Source organism: Arvicola amphibius, chromosome 5, assembly GCF_903992535.2.
Source record: "Arvicola amphibius chromosome 5, mArvAmp1.2, whole genome shotgun sequence".
In the NCBI taxonomy this organism is placed as follows: Eukaryota; Metazoa; Chordata; class Mammalia; order Rodentia; family Cricetidae; genus Arvicola; species Arvicola amphibius.
In genome coordinates, this window is record NC_052051.1 from 142,713,696 (window position 1) to 142,735,762 (window position 22,067).

A 22,067-nucleotide genomic window follows, 5' to 3' on the forward strand; every position below is an offset into this window, starting at 1 on the left:
TCAGCTAGTCTATCTAACCAGTGAGCCACTGGTATTCCCATTTCCACCCTCAATGTTGGGGTTGTAGACATGCGCTATCATACCTGGGTACTGGGGATCTGAACCTGGGTACTCCTGTTTACCCACCAAGTCATCTCCTCAACCCTGTCTCATGGAAACTTGTCAGCAAGTACCTTTAAATGTCTCTGGAGACTGTCCATCTTTTTGCACGTTTGTTTCTATGGTGACACCACTGTGAGCTCTTGTCTAATACACTGTTTTCCTAACTGGGATCCTGTTGCCTTCAGACTCCAGTCACAATGATCTAAGAATCTAAATTTGGAACCAGATGGCGGTGGTGCATGACTTTAAACCCAGCACTTGGGAGGCAGAGCCAGGCAGATCTCCTTGAGTTTAAGGTCAGTCTGGTCTGCAAGAGCTAGTTCCAGGGAAGGCTCCAAAGCTACAGAGAAACTTTGTCTCAAAAAAAAAAAAATCAAGAACAAAAGAATCCAAATTTGATATTATGCTTTGTCTAGAGACTCTTAAGACCTTCATAATGTGACACTTACATTTCCTTCTATGTTATCCTTCTCTTGATCATTGCCAACCAGTTATGCTGGCTTTTCTTTCCACGTCCCTAAACTGCTACTAACACCATTTAGGTTGATGCTCAGGCAGCACTTCCTCAGCAATGCCCATTGGGCTCAGAATCTTCATTCTAGGCTTCTGTGCCACCTTTGGTTTCTCAGTTCAAAAGAACACAGCTGTAATGGTGTATATGTTCGCAAATTGTCAATAAATGTCTCTCATTCAGAGAACAAGAACGATCGATATTTATTGGATAAGATGTACTAGATCGTGCTTGTTAAAGCATGTGTGTGGGCAGGAAATTCCATGGGTAATGACGAGTTTAGAAGTACAGGGAACATGTTCATGTACAGTTTAAGGACAAGAGTGAGCGGATTGACTGAACACTAGAGATTACACAGAAAAGAGACTAAGCACCTCTAACTGCACAATCTGGAAAGCAGCCAGGACCCTTGGCTAAGAAGTCTCCGAGAAAAAAGAAGTTAAGTTTACATGTATGATGGCATGCTAAACACCCAGTCCCTGTCACAGCTGGGTCCCAGCCCCTGCTCTGCAGTCAGTTTCTCACTGCCGCAGGCTCCCCAGATCCACTTTGCAGTCAGTTTAGATCTCGTACTTGATACTGTTCTCTTGACACTCATCCTGAAGTGACTGATTGCAAATTACAAGCCCCAGAAGGCCTTTCAAATTTAGGCTAAAACAATTGGGCATAATTCGAGATGATTGAATGGTAAGAGAAGTATGTATTCATGGAGTGTTGGAGCTGAAAGTGTTTAGCCTGGTGACATCAATGTTTAGATGAAGACTTGGAGGCCTGGACTTTTGAAGGAGTATTTCTCTCACAATGAACTTGATGGGACAGGTATGTCTGGAATCCGTGTGTTCTGGGTTTACCCACTAACCTTCTAATCCTTTGACTCATTATGACAAATCCAGAGAGAAAAACCTAAGTCCTAACCAACTTATGAAATAGGCTTAACTTTGGATTCAGCTCCCACCCACAGCAAAGACAAAAGAAAAAAATTAAAGAAAAAATGTCAAGTTCTGAAAAAAGTTATTAAACCAGATCTTTTCTATTTCTGTTTTTAAATAGAATTACTCACCAGCTTGAAAGATATGCTTAGGTTTGTAGAGCCTTTGTTCGTGGCAATGATTGTGAGTTACATAAGAATGTGATTCTGAGAGGCTGGAGAGATGGCTCATAAGGTGAATGTAGTGGCTGCTCTTCCAGGATACCTGGATTTGATTCCCAGCACTCGTGTGATGGCTCACAACCAATTGTAGCTCCAGTCCCAGGGTATCTGATGCCCTCTTCTGGTCTCAGATGGTACCAGGCATGTGTTAGAGGAAGGAAGGCTGCTTGTTTGTCCCTGGCTACACCCATAAAAAGCAGAAATATGTACCAGAACTGCATAAGAGGCTTTTTAGGATTTCAGTAGGCACCTCACATGCAGAGGCTCATTGTGAAATTTAAATCTGTTTTAGTAGCATTGGTCAGTAAAAGGAAGAAGGGGAGCAAAAGTAAAATTTGTTTTTGGTGTTATTTAGACAGAGTTCAATATGACCGAGGGGAAATTGCTCCTTAATCAATCTTTTAAAGCTGATAATTTGGGATTCATGATAGGCCACTGATCCAGCCATACTGTTTTGTTTATGAGCCAATTTAAGACTATAGGTTGTGGGACCTATAGAATGATGGTCAGTGGCCCTTAAGATTGGGGGCTAGGCCCTGTATAGTGAGAACAACAAGATTGTTGCCCTGATTGGTCTGCAATGTCATGTGACATTAATCTTCATAAAAGGCCTTATTGTCAATAGTAAGGACAGACCCATTTCTTCTAAAAGGTCCTATCCCCAAAGGGTGCAGGGGTCATCTGACTCAATAGAGCAGAATCTCCCTTGGCTACCATCTAAGTCCTTCCAATGAACTAGGTGAATAGCGGTCTTAGAGGTAGAGTTGCCACCCACACCAGTAATGGTGGGGCCATCCTTGAACAATCAATGTGGGAAGGCTTTGGTATCATTGAGTGAGATGATGGTGGCATCTACCCCAGTGTCTACCAATCCTTTAATAGGTTTACCATCTAGAAAAATAGTCATCATGGGAGAGTGAGGAAAAATGGGGAGGGTCCATAAAGCTTTTGGGTTTGCTGAGTCAGCGTTCCCTCTTACTTGCCAGGCAGAGGGTTGTCCCATTTAAAGTTCAAAGGCTGTTGTTGGGAGCTTCTACAGTTTCATGCCCAATGATAGCCCTTTTATCATTTAGGGTATTTGGCCTTTGGATGAGCCATGGGATAATTCCTATATAAGTGGCCATAATGTCCACATTCCCAGCAAATACAGTCTGGTGGGACAGAATTATTGTTCTTGTCAAGTTTGCCAATAACTAAGGATTGATGGAAGCCATAAGGGCAGAAATGGGCTCATTCTGTGTGTCAATATCATGGGCGGCTAAGACCCACTCATGAATATCCTCATTTCTAACAGGGGTGATGGCATTATGGGTGATGGTGTGAGCCCCTCCCAAGTTAGCTGTTTAATAAGGATATTCTTGGTAGGGCCTGATGGGACATACTTTTCAACAACATTGGTGACATGGGTCAAAAATTTAAAAAGTGGTTCCATAATCTGCTGGACAAGATGGCAGAGATAGCCTATACTTCCGGGGCATAGAAAGTTTGAGGGCCTTGAAGGCTAGATAGGCCAATCATGGATTGTGAGAAGGATCAGTGTATTGTCCATGGCCAGTAAGCAGATTGAGGGTGACATTAAGTCCAAATTGTAAGTTTCTATGGGATTGGGTCTCTGCTGCATCATCACAGGCTGAGTGCCATTGGAGGAAAACTGAGGGGTCAAGAATGGCCTTTAACATAGAGTACCAATCACAACAGGTTTGAAGCTACATGGCCTATTGTCTGAGTACCTGCTCAAAATAAGGGGAATCAGGGCCAGACTCATTAGCCGCCTTTCTAATTAGGGACAAATCTGTAAGTGGAGTAGGGACCCAAGTGGAGTAGGAGCAGCATCATTGGGGCCCACGTTGACAGGGAAGGGGAAAGGATTAGCAGGAGGCAATTGCAGGTCACACTGAGGGGGAGATTTAGGGACATTGTCATGCCTGGTTCCAGCCTCCATAGGGGCAGAGGGCTGAATATCTTCCCAAGGATAGACAGACTCAGTGGGGCGAGGTACCTTGGAAAAGAAGTGGGAAGGCCTATGTGGTGGCTCCATCACCTCCCATGTTGAGAATTCAGGATACAGTGGAAGGGCTCCCAATGAGAAGGAGGACATCTTTTGCTCAAGGTTGCCCATGATGGGATATAGAGGAAAGGGTCAAGCTAGTGGAAGTAGCCGCTGTCTGAGGAGAACATTCCAATCCAAAAAGGGAAAAGTGATTCAACCACAGTAAGACAGTAAAAGACTTTCTGTGAATTAAGAAACTGGCCAGTGCACTGATGCTCTTTGTTTTGTTTTGTTTTGTTTTGTTTTTCGAGACAGGGTTTCTCTGTAGCTTTGCAGTCTGTCCTGGAACTAGCTCTTGTAGACCAGGCTGGCCTCGAACTCACAGAGATCCGCCTGCCCCTGCCTCCAGGTGGCAGTGGTGCACTGATGCTCTTAATTGGTGGTCATGTAACCAGACTCTTAAGGGAAAGAAGCAGAGAGAAAAGGTCTAAAAGTCCACTCTCTGGAGAGCGGTCAGGGCTCCTCATAAAGCAGGAAAACCTCCATACAGTCCCGGAGAGTGGCCCCAGGCAAAAGTCATCAGTTGCCCTCAGACCACAAGGTAGTCTGTGCAAGGCAGAGGATGGAAGGAAAATCGAAAGTGGTGTTTGCGGACCAAGTGTGCTGCCTGTAGTGAGAGACTTCCTCTGTTTCTTAGGCTGGGACTGTACTCTCCCACAATGTCTCTGGGTGAAAAGGACCAGTCGGAGTGTCCTTCATTGGTTCTTCCTCCTCGGTGGTCAGCCCTTATGTGGAGGTACCAGGACCAACTGAGTCATGATGGAGAGTTCCTAAGCAGGAAGACAAACAGGGGAAAGCAAGAAAATATAGAGATAGGAAAGAAAGCCCCAACTCACCAACGGCAGAGAAAATAAAAACACAAATAGGTTTAAAGTTAATGGATGCGACTGGAGAGCTGGGTCATAGCTTAAGAGCTCTAGCTGCCCTTCCAGAGGTCCTGAGTTCAATTCCCAGCAACCATACAGTGACTCACAACCGTCTATGATGAGATCTGGTGCCCTCTTCTGGCCTGCAGATGTATATGCAGGCAGAACATTGTGTACACAATAAATAAATAAATGAATAAAGAGGGTGAGCACAGATAGACATGCTATCACTAGGTAGAAAGAAGATTGCTTTGTAAGGATGTCAGGGCCAGTTCATGAGGAGAGCATCATAACCCTAAACATTTTCCCCTCATGGCAGAATTTCAAGAAGTGTGAAACAAAACCTCAAAGGATTTCAGGTATATAAACTCTCCATCATTGCTAGAGATTTTGATGCTGGTAACTCGGTAACAGAGCAGGTATTCTTCATGTCGGCGAGGAATACAAGCCTGAGTGACACCGTAAAGCAGTATGTATGATCTGTTTGACATAGAATATTTAAAGACATCAGAATATTGCCAACTCATCTCCAGGACATACAGAAAGCTTATCACATTTGGAGGCATAAAAGAAGTGTCAAAGCATTTAACAAGTGTTGGCAATCATTCAAAGTGAGCTTCAGGGCCCTGCTGCATTTAAATTAGAAACTGGTAACAGACAAATCCTTGAAAAATTCTCAAGCATTCCCTCTGTTCCTTTCCCCCTCCCCCTCCCTCCCTCTCTCCTGCTCTACCTCCCTCCCTCCTACCACCTCTCCACTCTTGCGTGGGTAATGTATGGGAAGGCATGCACGATTCTACACTCTCCTCTTTTGTCTTGAGACAGGGTCTCTGCCTGAAGCTACCAGTTTTGGCAAGGCTGTCTGTTTAGTGAATTCCACAGATCTACCTGTCTCTTGGATTACAGGGACATATGGCCACATCTAGTTTTTACTTGGGTACTGGGGATTCAAACTCGGGTGCTCTAACTGACAGAGATGAGACATCTTTTCAGCTAAAAATTCCCAAATATTTTCAAACTTAATGGTACACGCTACCTATTTTGGGTTCAGTGGAAAGGATCAGGTCTTTTTCTTCTGCTTTGGGTTAAAATAGAGGAAACAATGACAACATGATCTAGAATAAATCTTGCCTATCCAGGAGCACCAAAAGCAATGGTTTGAAATTCACTGATTTTTTTTTTGTTCTCTTGGATATTTATGAACATACAAAAATATTTTAATAAGCACTAATTAAAATTTAAAATATATTATAACACAATACTTATAGAGTGATATAACCTCATCTTTTAGAACTTAATGTAGACTTATTTAATCAATGGATTTCAGATCACATACTTTGGACACTGGTTAATTACTGTTGTTGAGAAAATTTTCTCTACGTAGTTCTGGCTAGCCTGAACTCTGTATAGATCAGGTTGGCCTCTAACTTACAGAGATTTACGACAACCTCTAACTCCTGAGTGATGGGATCAAAGATGTACTCAAACATGCCCAGCAAGGGATTTGTTTTAAAAAATAATTTCAAAAAATTCCTCATAATGAGTAAGCAGCCCCCAAGCTTGGCAAATATCTCCAACTGGTGTCATAGTTTAGTTCACAGAAACAGCTCAGCCGTTAGAGTCTTACTCTTTCTTCCTCTGGATTTTCCAGTGCCTCCACGCTTGAGGAAGGTTCTGTTTTGCTACCCTTCGAACATGGGATCATTTTATTGACCTGCATGGTTTCCGAGATCGGGTCATAAAGGTCATGTGCCATCCCTGGATTTCTCTGAGTTAGGAAGCTGGCTCTCAGAACTCAGTACCTGCCACGAGTATACCTGGCAAGATCCCATGGAGATGTGGAACTGATTCCCCATTGACAAACACCATCCATCCCTGGACATGAAGGTTATGGGCTTTTTATGGGGCCTAGCCATGGGTGTCAGGTCTTCTAGTTAAGCACCCAGACACAGATGAAGATGAATTGCCCCATTGGGCTCTGTCAAATCCTTGACCCACTGAATTCATGCTGTTTTATGCCACTAGGTTGTAGCATGTTACACTATTTAACTGTAATTGTAGAAACAGTGGGTCTTATTTACTTACCTCTTTATTTTAATAAATCCATTTTAATTAAATGTTTCTTCATAAATGATCACAGATGTTGAGTCTGGAACCAAAGCAGACTTATACAGAATGTGCATAGCAGCCTCAGATTACAGGTCTATGACTTGACAGTTACTGAGTACCACAAATGAAGAAATTTTACATATCGATTTCAGAGAAGACCATACCCTTTCACAGATTTGTGTACCTATACCAAAAGTCTTAGGGACAAGACCGGGCACACTATGCACTGTTTTCATTAGTGTCCTAGAACTAGGTGTGACTAGATGCAGATTCCCAGCTCTGCTCTTTGGAAGCTGTTTGTAAAGAAGTGATGTCCACAACAGCTCTGAGCCTCGTTTTCCTCTTTTGATTTTTGGACATAACAGTATTAACCTATAGGGCTGTTGTAATGATTAAGTTACGTTGTATTTGGTGGACTCTCAATAAATGTTGGCTTATTGGAATCCTGAGTATGAAATCTTCCATTTAAAGATGGAATAACAATAAACCTTATTATTGTGGTTTAGCTTCTAAATCTGGGAAATTTCCTGCAGAACTGGGCTTGTCAATTTGATTTTGCAGGACTTCACTGTGGCCGTTGATTGGGATGGCTTCTAGGACATTATGAGCACTAGCGTTGTCACATCTGCCACCTCTCAGAAGAGTGATCTGGTCTCAGGGACTCTAGGGTCCAATCCACTGCCCCCAGCTGAGCTGACTCTCCTTTGGTCTGGAGACTCTCTTCTCATGGCTGCTCTCCCTAAGAGATCCACAGGGAAATTTTTCAGGACCCTCAGTTCCCCCAGATTTTCTAAGAAGCTCCATTGTTTGTTTTGAAAAGCAGTTAGAGAAAAACAATAAAGCCCAAAGATTTTATTTTTCTCCTCTGAGAAAATTGGCTGGATTGCCTCAGTGGCACCCGATTCGGGGACATGCCCCGTCTCTCTCCCTCAGCCCTTCCAGGGATAACAATCTTGTGTGTTTTTAATGTGATCATGTCTTTACCATGTGGTCTATCAGCTGTCACAGACAGTGTGTTTGAGAGTGTCTAGAAGGGGTTTTAATTGGCAAGATTTTTAGTAAAATTTGCAAATTAGTGATCCACCGGTTGATGTTATGACAATGTCTAAACACTATCGGTGCCATTTTAAAAGAATCTTTCATCGATACAGCATTCATTTTAATTAGCCAGAAAATGTTGGTCTCAAAGGAAACTGCCTACAGTTTTATGGACGCAGCATGGCACTATGGGATGGCTTCTGAGCTTCACTGGGAAAACAACCGATTTATTGAAGTTATTTATATTTTACTCAACTTACAAATGTGCTGGTCAGTGCTCTGAATGATGACACAGATCCAGGCATATGAGGAGGAAAATGTTCTGTTTTCCAATGGAATGGCATGAGAGTCTGGACCCTTGTGCTTTTTAATCCTGTCTCATAGATGATTCTGGGCAAGTTCAGCAGCAACTGAGTGTGACTGGGTACCCACTGAATACCAGGATTGCTGCATTCAGTGCTTTATAATTTGAGCAATAATATGAGTGTTATTGGCATCTCTGCTTTTGAGATGTGGAAACATTTTTCTCAAGGAGAGAAATGAATTTGACCGACAGTGTATCTTGGGAGTAGAAGAAATGCATGCCCCTGCCAGGGAACACAGAGCTCTATATAACTGTATCAAGGAACTTGCCTGAAGGAGCTTAACTTTCCTGAGCTGAAATTTTTCTCATCAGCATAATGAAGCAGTGGGACTAGATGCTGTTTTACTTGTTTCTTAGAAAGGGAGTGTCTACATAACTAGCATCACCAGATTTCTGATTGTTCAAGGTGGGGTTCTATGTTGCCTATAATTCTCACCAAATCTGACATGTCTCTATCATATTCTTGGAAGGATGCCAATTTAATAATGGTCCTGATTATGTTAAGCAGACTATTAGCCTTGCAAGGACCATTGTTCCTAGGTAAGTTCTGCACCTCACCATTCTCTCTAGCTTATAGATGTGAACTGTGCCAGTCAAAAGTTGTCATTTTCTTTCAGTCTAGGAATAGCAGCAAATTCCTGGTTCCGATCGATGTTCTACTAGTATTTGTTGTGACAACCTTTCCAATATATTTTATAGTGTATCAGAATATGTGTTTATTCTAAATGGCAGGGGTGGAAGCTCTGGTTCTAACCAACAGTACAGAAATATACCACAGGACAGTTTTTTGGTATGAATTTCTTCCCTGAAGAATGAATTCAGGACCAACTCAGTCCAGACTGCAGGATGGAGAAGCCAGGCATCTGTTGACATGATCCTTTGCTTAGTCTTTTCTTTGATAAAAACTACCCGGTGGCCTGCTTCTCTGAACTTTTCATTGTAGCAGCTTCCTCTCTAACTATCCCTAGCTGCCTATGTGAGGACACGGTCTGACATGAGCCTTAATATGTCAAGAGAGGAGACTTTCGCAATAGTTTAATATCGGAGTATCTCACATCATCAAAGCTTTATGCATCAGGTTTCTTCGGGATTCAAAGCACGAGTTAAATTAGCAAGGTAACTTAGGGATGTTTCCCCTCAGTTCAAGGATTTTAAAGTATTTCTCCAAAATATTAAGATTTAGGGAGATGGAATTTCATCCTGAAAGACCTCATGTGTGTGGGACCCTGAAGAATTACTGGGGGCTTTGATGTCCAACTCAAACAAGGCCCTTGTCTTTTTGGAAAAGGTGTGCTCCAACTCTCTTCTTCCTTCATCTTCCTCAGACATCACCAGCAGAAAGGAATTATCTGGGGGTTTGTTGCCCTTTCTATTGCCGCAGACTAACTTTCTCACTTCATGGGGTCAGACATAAACCATCTGTTCTTCACCTTCCCAACAATAAGATGACAAGCACTTGCCACTGGGTCCAACTTCCTACTTGGAGGCTGGGGACTGAACATGGGTCTTCCTGTTTATACAGCAAGTAGTTTAATGACTAAGGTGTCTCTGCAGACCCAATTTATGTCCTTTAAGAGTCTGCTGTAGGCTGTCATGTCTTTAGAGATGGTTTAGTGCGTAAAGTGGTGTTGTGCCAGCATGAAGATCCACGTATGCATCTCCAGCCCCCATGTGAAAAATCCAGGTGTGGAGGCTGGAGGGTTGTCCCGTGGGAACCACAGCACTCATGTGGTGGCCCATAACCATCTGTGACTCCAGTTCAAGGGGATCTGATGGCTTTTTCTGGTCTCCTTGGGCACCAGGTAGTCACTTGGTATACAGAAATGTATGCGGGCAAAATATCTATACACATAAAATGAAATTTAAAAATCAGAAAGCCAACCAGGTGTGGCAACCTGCATCTATAATTCTGGTGTTGGGGACAGAGTCAGGTGGACCTGGGTGGGGGGTTTGCTGGCCAAGGTGGAGGTTTAGAGTTAAAGCCACGATGCGTGATACAGAAGTGCAGGGCGCAGTGAGGTCACTTACAGAGAGACTTGGTGAGGAGAAAGGGCAGGACCAAGGCCAAAGGCCTTCCGGCAAATAGAAGTCAGCAAGCTGTTCTCAGCTGTTGCCCCGTTGACGAGCTCGGGAGCTTGCTCTGCTTCAACTATTTTTTGTTCATCTGCCTCCCTTCTCATGGATCCAACATTTGGAATCTTGGTTAGGAGATTAGCTGTGTGAATCTAAGTGGACTGGTTGACTTTTACCCCTGTTTTTGAATGTCTAGGGGTAGGAAGCAGTTTCCTCAAGGACAGTCCCATCTGTAATGGATCTGGCTATGTACCTGAAGCCACATGAGGCACGGACGGCTAAATGGACCTCTCTTTTCTGATTTGTTGTCTTGTTCCTTCTCCTACATCCTGTGTCCTGGACGTGACTGAAAATGTCCACACACTACACAAGCACTTGGTTTTGCAGACCCCTGGGGCTCACCTGGTCACACCAGTTATACTTACCTTGGAAAAGGCTGGTTAAATGGTTTTTGTTTTTTAAAGGTTTACATCCAAGTCTCTATCTTCTCCAGAATCTGAATGACTTCAGTCCGCTTTGATTCCACGTGTTTTGGGCTGATTTGGCATTTGATGTTGAGACACGTTTATGAAGATGGGAGGGAGATTTGGCGTGTGACAGAGTGGAAGTGGGTAGGAAGAACAATGAGAGTCTGAGGAATAGGGGAATTAAACTGTGACCCATGGCCGGGCGGTGGTGGTGCACGCCTTTAATCCCAGCACTCGGGAGGCAGAGGCAGGCGGATCTCTGTGAGTTCGAGGCCAGCCTGGTCTACAAGAGCTAGTTCCAGGACAGGCTCCAAAGCCACAGAGAAACTCTGTCTCGAAATACCAAAAAAAAAAAAAAAAAAAAAAAAAAAACCCAAAAAATAAACTGTGACCCATGACATAGTCAATGTTGTGGACATATTATTCAATTTCCATTATTCATTCATGAAATAAGCATTCTATTTCCCAGCATAGCAGAGTTTTTTTTCTCATAGATACACTATAAACACACCACACTATACAGAGAGACTCTCACACATTACCTATATACATATACAAATACATAGTACACACAGAGAAACACACTCATATCAAACCTCCCACTATACACACACACACACACACACACACACACACACACAGAAAGAGAGAGAGAGAGAGAGAGAGAGAGCCTTTGCCAGCACTGACTTCTTATTAAGTGCCTTGGATTCAGGATGAAAGAGTACATAAGAATAGAAACCTTTTCCACCCCTAAGCATGAGAGAGCCTGTCGAATGTGTGCTGGCATGCTTTCAAACACAAATACGTACCACAGCATAATTCCCTCTAGCTCGAAGTCAGGTTGCAAGCAAAGCCTTAGAACCGAGTGAGCATTGCCTGAACTTTTATCCCATTACCCGATGAAATCCTCACCAAACTCAGCCTTATTCTTTGGGTAAAGAACCTTAGATGACACTTGAGCTGTCTTAGAAGCCATGGATTCTGAGAGAAGTCTGCCTAAGTCCCTCTTCTGCTCTGAAGGCTGCTTTTCTCCACCCTGTGCCCATGCCCCAACAGTTTGGCATTCTCCGAAAGGGTTATTTCCCCCCTTTCAGTCTCCCTGGTCCTTCCAGTGTTTGAACTGTGAATCCCCGAAGATCTGGGCTGCGGTTGCCCCCATTCGTTCTGCCATTCCTCTTCTTTCCTTCTGTGCACACGCTACCTCCATATTGTTTTGTCTACCTCTTTGGCTAACTACTGTCAGCTGTGGACAGTGGACTTGAACTGTCCCAGGGTATAGGAAACCCAGCCCCAGCTTCAATCCAGACTCTTGGAGACTTGTGTTGTGAATCAATGATATTCTTAGTCATTGTCCCCAAGGAGATGGCTTAAGGGATGAGTGGAGGCACCGCCAGCCCCGCAATTCAGTACCTTGAGTGTGAATAGCACCTCTCTTTGCCCCCACACATCTCTCCAGAGCTCCCAGCATGAGTCGCCTCACCAAGCCTTTCCCATGTATTCCCGTAGCATCTCTCAGCCCCTCACTGGCATCATCACCACACCTGGTAGAGATCATGAGCTTGTTTCCCAGATCCTCGGTCGGTATTGTCTGCCACCTTTGAAGTGTAGCCTGAAGAACTGCGCATGCTTGAAGGAGGCGTTCCAAAAGCCTGCATTCATTTGGTCATTCACTTGCAAACATTTATTGCTTGTTCTATGCCAGATACGGTTTTAGGTGCTGAATAAATGAACAAAGGAGGAAAAGTGTGTAGAACTGCTGCCATTCCCTCAGGCTGCTGTCCTTTTACGTTCCCCCTTGAAGTTCGCTTTAAAGCCATTTCACTTATTAATAAGCCGATCAGCTGGAGCAAGGTGTTGCTCTGGTGAACTTTGGCTATACTAGGCGTGGGAACTCCTGGGAACCCTCCGACTGTTCTCTCCATGTCTGTTTATATTTCTCTCTTCTCTATTCCATCCTTACTCAGGAAAAAACTAGAGTCAGATGATTAGAGGGCAGACACACATTGACATGTCTGCGGATCTGACAGGGTAAGAATAAGGAGAGGCAAAAACCAGTGATGGAGGTACCCTGTGGAGTCCATGGAAGACAATGGGGCCTTTGCTAAACCCTATGTATTCAAAGCACAGCTAAGGGGCTGCTCCCCAGCAATAAAGGGACTGACAAGAGTGACTTCAGCTGTTTGGTATGCTGTAGGACCACAAAGATGAAGCAGCCATCTTTGGGGGATGGATGAGGAGCTACACACCCAGGACAAGAAACAATCTGATGCCTCGTGAATTGAGAAAATTGCCACAGTCTCTCGGAATGCTCAGGAGGGTAGGAGCATCTGGAGGGTAGGGTCATAAGCCCCGATGCCATGCAGGCAGACATTAGATAGTGAGAGTCACTATGAGAGTATCTGGGGTCTCTTACACAGCCCCTGGTTTCACCCCTCTGGCTTTGAACTCTCTTAAAGATGGCTGGCCATTTATGGAGGCTACTTGCTAGTTGTTTAGAGTCTGCCCGAATCTTCCATTATGGGAATTCTGTCTCATCAGTCCATCTAAACTCAACCAACATGAACCACGTAAATAGCCCCCACTGCCTCATGAACACAAAACCAGGGTACCTTTATCAGTATGTTGTCCTAGAGAATTTAAAGCAAGAGCCAACCCTTTTCTTCACCCTCATACATAGTTTCCATAGACAGGAGCAGATCCCTCCTGTGGGTGCAGCTCTGTGCACGGAGCTGATTTGTACGAAATTTGTACTTTATAAAACAAACTGCAAGGGTTAATATCTATCCTGTGATGCTCCCAGAACAGGAGGGATAGAATGCCAGGAGAAGTGTTGTTTTGTTTGTTTGTTTGTTTGGTTTGGGTCTTTATGTTTTGTGTTTGTTGTTTGATTGGTTTTTGTTTGTTTGTGTTTGTTTGTTGTGAGGATCAAGCTTGAATGGGATGCTCCCATCAATGTTAACATGGTCCTCAACCTCTGGGGTGTTGCTAAAAATAAATATCGGATCAAGTGGATGAAGAGAGTAGGCTGGGATTCTATCGTCTAAGCCCCGCCCCTTCTACCAGGGATGATGTTTGGCTTAGGACCACAATTTGAATCCTAAGGACTTCAGTGGCAGCGCCACCTCTTTCTTCTGACTCACCTGAGCGGCTTTCTCCTTTGTGTCTATGATCTTTCTCTGTGACCTGGGTGGTGAAAACTCTACCCCAAATGTGACTTGAGCTTTTTACTAAGACAAAGTTTCTTAAAACCGAAAAGGCAACGATTCCCAACTGGAATTCAGTGGCACAAACAACATTTTGCGAGTGCTGATCTTGTTTTCCCACAACTGGTATTAATACTGTCCCCGAAACGCTTCGAAGACAGCAAGAGAGGCTGGCGGGCATGCACGTGTGGGGAATGGATAGCATTAAAACCCGCAGTACCCTGGGCGGACGTCATCCCTTTAATCAGAGAAGCTTTAAAACAGGCCGTGGCACTAAGGTGAATCAGGAGTAGGAGAGTCTACCACAATGAGAAAATGAGGCATTTACAGAACCACGGTGGGACCAACTGCTCTCTTGGCTCCTTTCATTCCCTCATCAAGTTGCGTCCTTGGAGTGGTGCTTCTCACTCACCCGTGAGCCCAGCTGGCTGTCCAACCTCCACCAGGGTGCATCATTTCCTTTTTATGCTTATTCCCCAGGGCTTCCTCTGGGTGATGCTAGAAGATAACATCTTAGCATCACTTAGCTCTGCCATTGTCCCTCGCATGGTAACCCAGCCGCTGGTGCAGAGCCCTGAGCCGGGCCCAATGGGGGTTGGAAAGCAAAGGGAAAAGAGCTGCTTCTCGCCATTGAGGATCTCATCCGGTAGCTGAAAAGAGAAGAGATGCACTCTTAAGACCACGAACCATAGCCAGCAGGAAATAAGTTTCAAGTGAGCAATACGTGGGATACAGGCTGAGGAGGACGTGGGGGAAACGTAAATGAGGTGATCAGAAAGGCTTCATCAAGAAGGTAGTAATTGATTCATTCCTTAAGGGAAGAGAGAATTAAATAGTGCCCGGGAGGTCTGCAACACCAGCCTTTCCAGGAACATTCTCTCGCTCAAATCCCTTTCTGGGGACAGCTCTGGGAGGAGAGGAGAACCGCCCGACAGATTCATTTTGATGAGAAAAGATGCCAATGGCCCTGACTGCCGCCCTGTTCACGTTGCTAAGGCTTTCCAGCTGGAGGCTGGATAGACTCAGGTGCAGGTCAGGACACAGTTAAAGCTTATGTGTCCTCTATTTTCTTTCTTTCTTTCTTTTTTTTTTAAAAGTGCTTTTGGGGGAAATATTTTAATCAGGTGGTCTGGATTTCAGAAAAACCCTTGTACCTGATTCCCAGCTTTTAAAAAAAATCGTTTATGTTTCAGACCTCAAGCATTCAATTATTTAAACATTGTCAGAAACAGATTAATAATGGTAGTGCTAGGTAGAACTCTGAAATGCTCCTTACACACACACACACACACACACACACACACACACACACACATTTCTTTTTATTTTAAATTTTAGGCTTCGTATTTCAAAGTTTTATCAAACTACCCCCACCCTCTAATCTAAACCATTGTTTTCCAAGGGAAATTTAATAATAAGATCCACCATGTGTTTCTGCTTAATTTTGGAAGCCTGTGTGATGCAGTCAAAGATTCTCATTTGAAAATAATTCCTGTTCTTATTCTAAAACTGCCAGGGGGATTAAGATTTAAAAAACATGTCACAGCTCTCAAGTTTCAGTTTTGCCTAAAGCCAAGCAGTGCTGGAAGATCAAAGTTTGGAGTGTACTTCTAAAGTTAGACCCAGTGCCTTGCTACCCGCTCACAAATGGGGAGCAAAGGCCCCACAGCTGTCTGTTCAGGTCCTCTGGTGATTAGCTTAGGGCGGGAGGAAACTCCTTCCTGGCCACAGGCGGTCCTCAAAGCCCTGAGGCACAGTAGGACACAGGCTTCCGGCTTTATAAAAATCTAAGCTTGGGAGGGGCAGAAACTGATCACGATGTTGGTGGGTACATCCTGCCTGCTATGCCTGCCTTTAGTGGGGGCTCTTTGTCGACTTGACATTTCCATCTAACAAATGCTTAATGATGGACAAACTGGGGCAGGTTTTCTATTTGCTACTCTTAAGCCACCTCTTCTGCTCTTAAAGTGAAGAAAGTGTGTGTGTGTGTGTGTGTTTCCTTAAGCCCAAAGCCTGCTTCCCTCCTGTTATTAAGTCCCTAGATTTCTCCTTTCAATCTTGAATAGAATTAACCATAAATACTTAGAGCATTAGATGTTCAGATACAGCCGCAGAACATGGAGGCTGCTTGTGTCTCTCCATTTACTCTTCCAGAATAGTAAGTTAACTTGTCTGTGGGGAGTAAAGCTGCAGAGTTCAATTCCACGCTCAAATTCTAGGGTTCATAGACCTTGGAAATCCATAGAGCTATGGGAAGCCAACACGAATATGGTTCTTTACAGTAAAGACACCCCCACACCACCCCCAGTTTCTCAGAACCGAAAGTGAACTTGATGTTCAACTACACCTTGACCTAGCCAGATACAAACTCAACTTCTGGAAGCTGGCAATAGTCATGGGAAGTTGTAGCCTTTCCCCATGGCGTGTGCCCTGCTCTCATCTTGCTGATGAGAGTGCAGTCCTTGACATGAGACAAATGCCACCGTGTCTTCCTGTGGAGTGCTGTTTCATGGAGAAGCACACCATGCATCTGTCCATTTTCAATCAGAATCCGCTCCTCGCCACTCCTCGGTTTCAGCTAGCTCATTTTTCCATAGAACCTGGGTGCTACAATGGCTTCTTCCTTTGGAGACTGAATCTACTGTTGTGTGATTGATCACAGGAGAACGGGCAAACTGCAGTGTTTTGCTCAAGCTGTCCACTTAGCTATTTCTACCCTGGGAGCGCTGAATCAGCTCTCTTCTCTCTTCTCCAGAACATAGGAGATCAGCGCCTTCTGTAAAGTCGGCATCAGGAGATGGATTCTCTACGGATTCCTACTTAATCTGTCCTTAAGGTTTTACGTGGTGAGCTCTGAAGGAAGAGACTCCTGTTTGAGTGACAGGTAGATAGTCTCTTTCTGGTACCTGATGCCAGTCTTGGGTGAGAATACCAATTCCATGTTAATCCTTTTCTTCAGATTCTGACCCTAAAAGCTGCTTTAGGTAGAACCTTGGTGCCAATGGTGTGCAAATTAAGGTATTTAGGGAGTGTTCCAATAGGTGAATGTATTTTTCATGAGGATATACATGTAAGGTATAGGACTCGGTATTGTGAACTGAGTTGTCTTCCCTCAAAATGTCTGTGAAAATCTTTTCCTCCCGGTGTCTCCAGATATGACTAGCTTCGGAGGTAGTTTTCAATGAGTTAAAGGACTCTCAGGGAGGGCAGCAGGGCGCACCCGAATTCAGTGTATCTGGTGCTCTCATTGAAAGAAACAGACAGGCAGTGAATTGTCTACAAGCCAGGAAAGGCAGCCTCAGGACAGACTAACCCCTCAGAACCTCAAATTTAGGCTGAGAAGAAGGGACTGATATATCTCTCAGTGTGTGGCCCTTAGTGACAGAAGCCCGAGCAGACGGACACATGTAGATTTGATGTGGTAAAGTGTGACACAAGGCAGAACTTCTGGACATAGTTGCTCTCTAAAACACCTGGAAGGATCTAGCCAGAAGACTGGGATTAAAGAGTGACCTCTTCCTTTGGTAGAAATAGTCTTATTGTTTTGCTTGTTGGGGTGACTCAGTTTTTAATGAAGGGGACTGTTATACTCTAAGGACGTGAACTCCTGTGCAGTTTTTATTGTGTGTATGTGTGTGGCGGGGGGAAGGGGCTGACACTACCAAACTGGCAATCTCTCACAATACCAGGTGCATTACAGATTGGTGTGTGGGCTTTTGTGAATTGGTTGCATATAAATGAGGAACATTTAAATAAAAAGGAGATCTAGAAACTTTCACTAGTTTGGGGTTTTTATTTATAGCTACTTATGCACAAGGCTGGCTTCCCTTCCCTGCGGGTTTGTGTCAGGTCCATCTAATAAGCTCGGGCAGAAAGGGCCGTGGACTCCAGAGTTGAGGCTGCTCAAGACCTTCCTATATACAGAAAAGAGAACCTGCAGGTCGAGGGAACTGGAGTGCTGAGAACATCCACCTGGCTCGGTGGGAAGAGACTGGACAGAAAATGGAAAACCTGTGCTCATTCCTAGTTTGAGCAGAAAGCATTAGCTACAGGACACACTGATTGGGGCATGTTCTGGAGTTTTTCTGGATGGGTCTTTCCTCAGATTCAAAAGGGAGGGCAAAGGCCCAGCTTCCCTTATTCTAGGCCAAGAGCAGAGGCAGCCATGACTTTGCAGGTGCCTCTGGACCCATTCTGCCAAGTGCGTGTCCTACCTGGCCAGGCAGCAGCGATGAAAGGTCAGCTCCTCTGCCAGCTACAGCCTGGAGCCCCCACTCAGAGTCCGTGGGCCAGTGTTTGTTCTTCTAGGCCACTTCTCTTTGGCCATGGTCCTCACTCTTGCTCAGTGTCCACTCTGTGCTGTCTTCATTTCTGTTTATCCGGGAAGTCTCTTACCTGCTGCCTGTTCCTGACCCATGTTAGAACAGCAAGCACTGCTAGCTTGCTTCCATCAACACCTGCTCCTCATGCTTCTGAATGGGCAAGGGCTGGAAAGCAGAATCAGGCTGGAGAAAGTTGGAGAAGGGATAAAGGGAATCGTGCCTATCCTTGAGCAGATAGTAGGACCTGTTTCTCAGTGTTCTTACCCTCTGCACAGGGGGTCTACCCCCAAGCATCTGCTCCATGCATCCGTACTAAGTAGGCAAGGTCTTGGTGTTGTCAATACATGCCTCAGCGCCACAGCTAAATGGCACTTTTTAGGGCAGTCACTTTCAAACTACCCTGGCCTATACTCTGACCAATTATTATGGATAGCACGGGGTGGATCCTCAGCACAGATTGTTGGCTACTTATTGGCTCACAGTTCAAAGCCTCTGTTGAAGACTCCCCAGTCACAGGGACTCTGTGCGGGGTTTGGAGAACACTGCTATCCGTATGTGTGTTCATTCAAACCAGCATCACAGGCCTCTGGCCACCTCTCTTTGCCACATGGAACTTTCAAACACACTGCTCAAATGTTCACACACGGAGAGTTTGCTTATTTTAAAACAGACGTGCCAGTGTTGAGCGTGCGTCTGAAATCAGCCACTGGGTGGTAATTGTAGACCAAGACAGCCCATATCAAAACAGCCTCATTGTCTGGGATGCTGAGAGAAAACCAGACTCCTTGGAGTGGCAGGTCGATTGTGCTCTGGCTGTCACTGGCTGCAATGATTTTCTAAGAACAGGCTCAAATGAACAGGTTCCTAGGAACACAAACTGTACAACAGGCTAACACCAGGGAAGTGCTAGTCAGTGGAAACGTGCAAGGCTTGCAGGACCAGGGGAAGGTGGGGATATCAGTGTTCTAGATTGCTCATTTCCCATGTAGGCCATGTTCTGAGAAAAGGGCTTCGGCCCTTCACTTTATAGCTGAGGGAACTGGGGTTTCAATATGGGGAAGAGAAATGTGTGGGTTCTACTGTGGCAGTCTTAAAATGTCCACAGGTTTGGCTTGTGAAAGAGGAACCATAGTTTTTCGGGGAGGCACCAGTGGGCAGAACTACAACCTGTGGGCTGTGGGCAGGAAGACAGACTCCATTGCAATGCCCGGCAGAGACTTCTAGCAATGAGCTCCTGACATACTATGACAGAGATGTGATGGCTGGACAGGGTGAACAGAGAGTTGGAGCTGAGATTCAGGAGGCTCCCAAGCCCATCCCCAACCCGGGCTCTCTGGAACTTGAAATCTAAGTATATATTTCTAAAAAGGGGAGTTAATTCAAACAGCTCCAAATCACAGGATGTCAATGTAATTTGAAATAAAACTAAGTCAGGACTGCCATGTGGGTTAACTGTATGTTTCCCTCCATTTATTGTTAGCTTCTGGCATTGCAAAGTGTCTAAGAATCAATCCATTCTCCAGCAAACGGTGAGACTGGATGAGGGTCCCGCATTTAAACTGAAATCCTGTAGACAGCATGTTACTGTAACTACCTCCCTTCAGGGCTGGGCAATCTCAATGGACCCACACTGGGATGTAAGTATTTGAACTGAAACTCGGCTCATATGATTGCCAAGAGATGAGAAAGCCCAGAGGCCATCGGACTGGAGATTCAGCAGGAGCTGATGTTTCACCTAAGGCCTACAGGTGATCTGCTGCAAAGTTTTCTCTTTCTCAGGGGAATTACATCCTGTGATCTCTTCAAGTCTTCAACTGATTGGATGTGGCCCACGCATACTATATAGAAAAACTGGCTTTTATTTAAAGCCCACTGCTTTAAATACCCATCACGTCTAAAAGTACCAACACTGAAATATCCAGAATAATGTTAGGCTAAATAATTGGACATTGTAGCTCAGTCCACTTGAAATATATGATGAACTATTATGTATTCTTAGCACCAGACTTGCAAAACAGATAGCAGGGAAGGCTTGACCCTGGGTGGTCTCTGCAGAACCTATGCTGAGGTTTGTGCAGAAGATGTGGACAGGATTGTTTCTCTTGAGACTGGACTTTTGGATTACAGCAGCCAACGAACAAGAAATGAGGACAACTAGCACTCAACCAACCTGGCTTTGCGAGGTCAGAGCTCTAGAATATAATCATTCGCCTCTGAACATTGTACTGGGAACAAACCTTGAATATTTGAGTATGGGGGGGAGGCTTTTATTTTCCAGGCCCTCACAATTACCCTATGAGCCAAATACAGACACCAGCTTCCTGGTTCATCTGGCCTTTGTTTGGGGTGATGCGACAAGGTTTGTGTAGGTTTGTGGAACAGATGCTCGCCTTCCAACTCTAGAGACGAAGGAAGATAAAACAAACTAACAAAAAAATATCATCAAGTGGTCTTCAGTTGTGTGCGTTGAGGAGAAGGTATGGTATCACCTTAGTGTACTTTTGGAACTGTGCAAAAGGGTGTTTTTGGTTTCCACAGTAATCAGAGACTGCCCCTGACATTTGGTACCTGGTTACGAGGATGTCAAATTTCTTACAGTAAGGGTCGGTCCAATACAATGTAGAACATCCTGCTCAAGATAGTATTAGTTTCTATGGTGAAGAACTAAAGGATCAGATTATGAAATATCAGTTGGTGGTTATAGAAAGTCTAACACCAGGCTTTTCTCCAAATGAGGAGTACTGAGATCTCATAGCAGGTGAGCTGACATTTAACGTTGCCTGGTTTGGTGTGGTCTCATGTCTCTGATGAAAATCAGTAAGGGACTAGGGATAGCCTTTGTGGGAACTGCTTTCCAGTTAGAAGCAGGATTGTAGATTGTGCGGCTTCCACAGAAGCTGCTCATATTTTCATTGCTAGATTTAAAATAGCTATTACTGCCTTCTTCTGATAGATGGCAATAAAGCATCTTGGAGAGGGCATACCGTTACTTCATACTAAGTTAGTCGGACGGGACTGAAGGCAGGAAGAGAGCACAATGTGCTATAGATAGTTTCCAGGGCGGAGAGAATTTGAGTGGTGAGATGTGGCAGTTGGTGACGTCACTGTGGTCAGGTCTCCAGCCAATGGCTGTCGGCAGCAGCAACGCTGCAGGGCTTCAGCAACGTCCTTCAGATAGAGAACCTGTATAGGTTTCTAACACCTGCTAAAGAACCCAAAGATCATGACTCTTTTTCATTGACCTCTTTGGGCCAAGGGTTATGGGCTGAAGTGGGAAGGAACACACACTGTTCTACACACTTTCAAACCCCATCTAGAATGCAATGTGGCTGTCAGCATGAGACACTTGTGCACACCAAGAGGGCATACAGAATTTGAGGACATTATCGAGGTCTTTGGGGACAGCAAAGCTGACTCCAGCGGGCCTGTAGTGATTCATGACGTCAACAAGGAAGGAAGGAGGCCAGTCTGAACGTTTCTTATGGTGTGTAGAAAGGGCTTGGTGAAAGGAGGTCCAGCCAGTTATCATAGTCAAGCCTTCCACTGGTGCCCAAGGAGAAAGCTCCTGGACTTCCTACTCACGCGCCCTGAAGATGGGCACCACTAGTAGAGTAAAGGATGAAGTTCAAAAGCTACTATCAATCAAACAACAAGAATGGAGATATCAGATTCTTCCCAAAGCAGATCCTTGGACGCAGCCCTAATCAATCACAGGTTGCACTGTGATGTCTGAACAAGAAAAGAACATGGTAAGCTCTCAGGCACTTTACTCTCCAGGGTGCCCTATCATAGAGACAGCTACAGGAGCTGGC